Genomic DNA, 8,013 nt, shown 5'->3' on the forward strand with positions numbered 1-8,013 from the left:
TTTTTTACTCTTGGGAACTTGGGAGACTTGTGCCCTAGCATAGAAACTCAAAGACGGCCGTTTCTAACGCCATTGAAGCAGTTTTATCAAGAATCATCCATGAATCATTCTTGTAATTCTTCTTTAATCCTTATCTTTTGTATCTCTGTCATGAGTAACTAAACCCTATTTGTTAGGGATGAGTGTAACCAGATGAAACCCTTATTTTTCTGATTTGATTTCTAGTTATATGAATGAGTTTATTGAATTGTTTTTCTCATCTCTGTGCTTAATGCTTTTTATTGCTTGATCAACATTAAAATGTTCTACGATTTGTATTTTGAAACGGAAGTGGACTTTACGAATGCTTGAGATGAGAAATTCATGAATTTGTAGTCTAGGGATAGATGCAGGTCATGAAACCAATTAAATTAGTTGCAAAGCAATAATTTACAAGAGAATTTCTATACGGTAATGCTTAATTCTAATCTTAAATCCACTAAGGAATTAGGGGTTACTTTGGAATTAAAGGTTCTGTCACTAAGACATTAGGGCAAGAATAATAAAGAGAATTCGGTAATAATTCAATAAAGGAATTCAGTAACTAGGATCAAATTAGACACCAAGGTTGGATTCGAAGTGAAACTCATCCCTGACATTTTTCTCATTATAAAAGATCAATTTTATTATTGTTGTTAATTTCAAACATTATTTCAATCAACTTGGGAACCTTTTTGTTCAATTCTAGTAATCAAATATAATTCAATAGTAAAACGCAATCCTTGAGTTCGACACTCGGTACTACCGTTTTATTATTACATGCAACGATTCAGTACACTTGCTGAAATGCAATCAAGTTTTTGGCGTTGTTGCCGGGGATTGCCAATTCACTATTGAATTTAATTTATTTACTTAATTGAAATTTTTTGCTCTGCAATAAAATTTTTTATTTTATTTTATTTTATGTTATTTTTTTTATTTGTTGAACTTGCCAATGTCATGTCTAGTGGTTTGTCTCTTCTTTGTTTGAGATAACTATTCGTTGTAGAGCATGGAAGATTATACTGATGATATTCTACTGCAATTATATGAAGAGTGTGATACTTGTCTTATTTCGGGTATATGTCGCATGATTGAGGGGCAAATCATGAGCCATACATTTTTAAAACATCACCCTCAGATCCCTCCGATGCAGCCTCTTAGGTGTGACTTTTGCGGAGAAGCACATAAGAATGAAAATTGTGCTGATGACCTTGCCGAACTAGTAGATTATGAAGATTTTTTTTGGAAAGTCACAGAAAACGACGAGCGTTACATTAAAAAGATCTATTGGGAACAAATTATACCTCCTAAAATTCTATCCAAAGAATCAAATGACATAGACTTTCACATTACGGACGTTTTGGTTGAATTCATGAAGAATAACATGGTTTCAATTGAAAGATTTGAAAGTCAATGTGAGAGGTTATTTTGAGGAAAAATCCAATTTGAACTGTCTGTCCCCCAAGAAGGTGGCATAGTATCAAGCCACCTAACCAAGTACTTTAGAGTTATAATAGTACAACATTTGTGAAGTAGAGTATATGCTCATGCATAGCATTGCATTTTCTTGTGATTGTTTCGTTGTGATTAATATGTGTCGTGTGCGATAATAATTTATCTTAGATGATTTGATGTTATAGTGAAATGTATTGATTTTTCTTGAGTGGTTTTGACTTTACAATGTTATGTTTTTCCTTAAACAATGTTTGTGTAATGATACGGTGTATTATGATTAATTGCGTGTTCTCCTTACTTATATTATACTATTAACATGATTTCAAAACTCACCTCCTTCGTCGTTTATGTTTGACTAGCTTGGTCATGCATTTGCGAAATTGCAGGTTAATAATTCCAAAAACTTACTAGTAATTATAATGAAAACCATATAATTACTAGTAAATTTTTGGAATTAAAGTTCAAAATTCTTGTATATATTATTTTAGGGTGAAGGGTATCACATCTAACTTATTACAATCAATTATTTGAAGAACAACCATTATTGGGCCAAGGCATAAAGGATTAATGTAGTTTTTATGTTTATTAAGAGAACTATATAAAGAGGATATAAAATGAAGTTTTCTGAATACATTCTAAAAGGATTTTAAAAATAGGACCACTGAGGGTTTCTACAATGTAGATGCTCACATGAACTCACAAATTGGTTTCTTCATTGTATGTGTTTTCTCACAATTTGCAATGACGCTTGAGTGTCCTTTTGTAGTACCGAGTTGATATCGTTGATATTGTGACCGTTGTAGGGAATGTTGCACATATCTTATACAGATTGTTCTATTAAGACAACTTGCGTGAATTTCAAACAAGATTTTGTTGTACTTTTTCCCGCTTTATAATTTCTTTAGAAAATATCTTGTTGAGCAAGTCAAGATGATCACAGAAAGTAAACATCTAAGGATTAGGGGTCATTGTTCTTTAAACTTACTTGATGAACATTTTTTCTTAAACTAATGCTCCATCTGAATTAAAGCAGGGATAAATTTAAGAACTTAAACATATTCAAAGTGAAACTGAATCACAACCAAAAGAGGAGCCCTTACTTATCAAAGTTTAATATAAAAAATCTCATATCGTTAAATGTATTGTCTTATTTTACGGTGCTTGTACGAATGTTATATTATTTTACTTGAGTTTGTATTATTATTTTCACAATCAGATACTTTGTCCTCTATCTATTGAAAGATGGGATGAAATAACAAAAAAGAATAGTAAAGTTGGAACTGCATCCATGTTATTATCGAAACTTCGTAGAGCGCTTCTTTTATTATATTTCTTATCATTGAAGATTGATATATTTTATAGAATCTTGCAAGGATCATTTTGTGTATGATTATGAAGCTGGTATCAAATGGACATGGACAGCCCTAGGAGAAAGATGGAAAGTCTATAAATATAAGTTATTATTTAATACTTCTACCTAACAAAAGTAAGGAAGACCTACATGATATTGACCTTCCTATGCCTGAAAAGGACTGGATTGCTTTCGTTAACTACTATAAAAAAAATCACAAATGAAGGTATAAATATTTGTTGCATTATTTTTACATATTGAGCAAAATATATAGACACTTTATATTAAATGCATATAATGACTAACATTTGAAAATTGTAGAAACTAAGTGACCAAAATACGAAAAATTGAAAGATGCTTAAAGTCTCACATGATAGGGGTAGTCTCACATGATATCCTCAAAATTGAAAAATTGAAGTATTTGTATATGAAAATTTGATATTGATTTATATTTTATTAATATGTTAAGAGCTACAATGAAAAAGACATGTATGCCATGTTGAGGATATATTGTCAACTTTGCATAAAAAGAAAGGAAACTATGTGAATGAGGAAAGAAAAGACATCGCAATAAGTAAAAAAGATAGCATTGTTATTGTCTATAAAATATTTGCTACCTGTTAGTATGGTGGAATTTATCTGACTTTTATTTTTCTAATAGGAAAAGATATAAGAGAACTTGTCTCAAGATGAAGAACGTGTTGCCACTGAAAGTGTTCATCAAAGATTAATGTCTATCTAGATGATGTTATTGGAAAAGTGTACCGAGCTAAGCATTCAGGTCGAGTATGTGGTTTACGTGTTGGTGTTTGTTCCACGGGTGTTTTCAAAATGCACGAATATTTCACTCAATTTGGAAATGTTGATAGCTCTAGCCAAAAAAATGTTGGGGACTTACGAAAGAAAATGCACACTTTAAAAGAAAAGCTAAATGGATATTAAGATACTAAGGAACAACTTTCACAAACACCGAATCAACTTAAAGTTATCCTTAATTTTATGCAAAGTAAATTTGGTTACCTGCTTTTAAGCAAGGTTTCCCTCCACCTTAGTAATATAATTTCTTATAATTTATACAAATATGTGTCGTTAAGAATTTTTGAACTTAGATCGACACTTTAAGTCATAGCAAATATCATGTTCTATTTTTTTTTCCATAGTGATTAATATTATTAAAATGATACTCATTCATTAGTGTTAATTATTAAACATATGCTTACAATATGCTTCTACTTCGCAAGTTCTAATTCTCATAATTAACAAGTAACGTTAAAAATCTTTGCATAAGTAATTTGTTTGGCCACCATGTTGAAAAGCCCTTTTCATTCATCTCTCTGATTTGCATGAAACCCTTACTCATGAATAACATAACCCTTATGTTACCCACCATCGCTAGTTGTTGTTGTGTTTCCCTTCCTAATTACCCACCATTGTGCCTTCTATTTTCATCTCATATTCTGATTCTAATTTCAAAGAAATTCAGAAAATCATACATTCTACTACTTACTCCTAACCTAAATTTTGTGGTGTTTCTTGTTTTTTAACAATGTCTAAATCCTACTCTCTAAAGTTGTTTGGTGTTGAGAAATAATGTAGAGAAGAATAAAAACATGATGCTCATTCAGTTAGTCTAATAAAGTGTTGATATTTTTAATAGAAAAATTATTTTTTGATGTGTAAGTTATGTAATTTGATTTATGTCCATTTGATGTGTTAAACAGGATGATAATTTGGAAATGAAATTTACAGGAATTAATTAATGTCCTTTAAGCAGTTAATTGATAATTTGAGTTTCCTTAACTATGTATGTTTGAAAAAAAAATTGTATAACCCTTATCCTTAAATGTTTATATCATGGCCATGACCATTTTTCTTAAAATAGTTTAAAAAACAAAATATTATCTTTAAAAATGAGTTGTTGTTGTGATTTGAGTTGTAGAAATTTTATTAATTTTTAAGGAGTTAGAAAAAGTCCTCTTCAATGTTTTTAAGGTAATGTGAATGTGGATTGAATGGAAGTTTTAAATCGGGTAAGCTTGTTTGCCTTCCATTAATTTTGATTGATTATATGTCTTTAAAAAATAGTAGTGGTTATATAATTTTGAGATGTGTAATGGTTGAAATAGTAATGATATATATTTTTTTTTTTTTGGGTGATTTTCAAATATCATTTTTAGTTTTAAAGGTTTTAACAAAGTAGTCAGAAAGTGCTGATCTTGAATTAAAGTTGAATTTTGACGTTTGAAAATTTATGATTTGGTGTTCGAAAAAATTCATATATTTATCAATAGTTTTGATCTTCATAGTGAATTCCAAAAATGGTGTTTGTTTTTAAGGTTGAGTTTTTGAAAATAAAATTAGGGGCTTGTCTAAAAATGTTTTAGTTTTTTAGTTTTTGAAATCTATTTTATAAATTAATTTTAAAAAACTGTTTTCAACAAATAAAATAAAATATATATTTGTTAATTCATTTTTAAAACTTGGTTTAGATATTGTTTAATATAATTATATTTTAAAATTTTATCAGAAAGTTAGAACTAAAAATCATTCTCTTTAATATCTTATATCATTGTCTAAATAAAATTTGAGATATTTTAAAATATAAATTTTATATATTAAATAAAAATGTAAATTGGTTTGGTCAAAAATTAAAAAAAAAAAAATTTTCAAATTATGTTATTTGAACTAACGAGCTAAATCGAGATGTTTGTGAATTGAATTGAGTTGATTTCAACTTAAAAAAAAAAATTCATATTGAAGTCAAACAAATTTTTATTAAATTAAGACATACTCAATTGAGTTCGATTTATTTTCAATCTTAATTATGAACTACAAAAAAATAATAAAAATATTTTATCCAACACAATAAATTATAGATGATATTATTTTTGTTTGTGAATGTTGAATTACATCTCTAAACATTATTCTATTTTTATTTTATTTATAACAACAACAACAAAATTATCAAAAGAAATTACAATAACGTTTTTTTACAATATTTATAACTATTGGAAAAAAAATATGTATTTTAAAATTATTACTTTTAGCTTTAAATATTAAACAAAGAGAAACGGTCTTTGATCTAAAGTTTTGAACAAAGTTCCTTCTAATACAATATAAAATATTTTTGTTAAGTTTTTTTCGGAAAAAGAAAACCCTATAAGTGGTTTAGGTGTTTAGACCCAACATGTAATCTATTTAAGGATATATACGATTTCGTTTTAATTAAGGTTTTAGTTTTGATTAAAGAATGATAGATGAGAACGGGTGTTGAAGCGAATCATTGAGAATAATTTGTGATAGCTGAGGTAAGGAATCCTTCTACTTTTTAGTATAATATGATTAGATTATACTTATTTGTTGTGTTCTGTTACTTGGTAATTGATTTGATATCTTTACTTGGTGCTTGATTTTTGGACGTTTGCTTTTTTATGCTTGATTCTTGATGTTATGAATTTATTGTTGAATAATGCATTTTAGCATCACATGATGAAATAATGATTGAATAATATGATGAATTCATATTATGTAATATGACATGGTGTGGTGGATTTATGCATAAATTACTTATGACATAAATTGGCCCCCATAATTGTGAGCAATTTTTATGCAGTAATTTTCTAAATTATGTGCCAAAAATAAAAACATTTGTGTAATTGAATAAAATATTACCGATGATTTAGATGACACACTACTAGAAATTAGCGTTTTTCTAGCGGCCTTTCCTGCCGAAATATTTCTGCAGGTAATACCAAGGATTTTGCATTTTAGCAATATTTCTGCGGTTTCAAATTCCGCATGAAGAATGGCAGGTAAAGTTTTCTTTTGCTGCGGATTTACTGTGACGATATATCCGCAACAAATTTCACAATTTTTAGGATTTATCGATCGGATTGTTCCTAGGAAGTGTCCCTAGCAAATTCCGCAGGTAACGTCATGCGGATTTTCTTGCGAATTTTTATTTTATTAATTTATATATAAATAAAGTAGTTTTTTATTTGTGAATGTTATTAAACTTCTATGATCTAATGCTTTTACTTTTTCAAAAAATGGTTGATGCAAACATCATATTTTTCTAGGAATAATTAGTTTTTTTTTTTGAATTATTTTTCTTTTGGAGTAAAAGTTAGTTTAGGTGAGGTTAAGTTATTGAAAAATTGTGGCTAAGTGAATACGACTAATTAAGAACACTTAAGTGATGTACAACTTAAAATTCTAAACAAAAGTTAATGAAATATATTTGTCTAATTCTATTATTTTTCTAATTAATCTAATCAATTAGAGTTGATTGTGAATAATCTATAACTATTGTTGTAAAACAACTTAAGAAATTTTCTTTTTAAAATTTAATAGATATTCTTTTTAAAATTTAAATATGTGATTTTAGGTTACCATAAAGCCTAGTACAACGGACGTTTTAATATCAAATGCGCTTTTAAACGGGCTAGAACTAATGAAAGTGATTGAATCGTGGGATTTGGTTGACCTAGACAATTTTGATTCGAATATAAAGAAGATTAGTCTTCATGTTGTGGTGGGTTCAGTTATTGGAGATTTAGTACTACTCTGATCTTAAAAATATATAAAAAAATTAAAATTATTTATTTCAAATTTTGAATAAAATATATTTTAGCTTTTATTTGTATTTTTAAAATCGGAAGAAATATTGGTTTATGTTTAAATAAGCATGTTAAAGTTCTTGTAAAAGAATAGGATGTTAAGTTGCATCTTGAGTAATTATGGTTGTAGTGTAATACTTAATGGCATATTTAATATAGTCTTAGTTATTGTCATATATTATTTTTGTTTTTAATTATAAGTCCTATTTAAAAAAATAAATCTGTCTTTAAATATAAATTATTTTTTAATTTACTATGTGTATTTATTATTTTTATTTAAATATATCTCTTATTAATATTATTATTTTATCTTAAAATATAGAAATTCAAATTAATGTCGATGTTGAAATTATCATTTTAGCAATGAAAATCACGTATATTCATATGTGTGAACCACAATAGAAAAAATATTTATGCAATACACTGTTTGGCATCGACGTTAACTTCAAAATTTCTATTTTATTCTATTTTCTCTGCAAGCACTCTCGTCGTCAACCACCGAACCTCTCTTCTTCTTCTTTCTCTTCCTCATTTCGTTGCAAATAGCCACCACCATGGCCTCCACTG

Source organism: Cicer arietinum, chromosome 3 (genome assembly GCF_000331145.2).
Source record: "Cicer arietinum cultivar CDC Frontier isolate Library 1 chromosome 3, Cicar.CDCFrontier_v2.0, whole genome shotgun sequence".
Classification (NCBI taxonomy): domain Eukaryota; kingdom Viridiplantae; phylum Streptophyta; class Magnoliopsida; order Fabales; family Fabaceae; genus Cicer; species Cicer arietinum.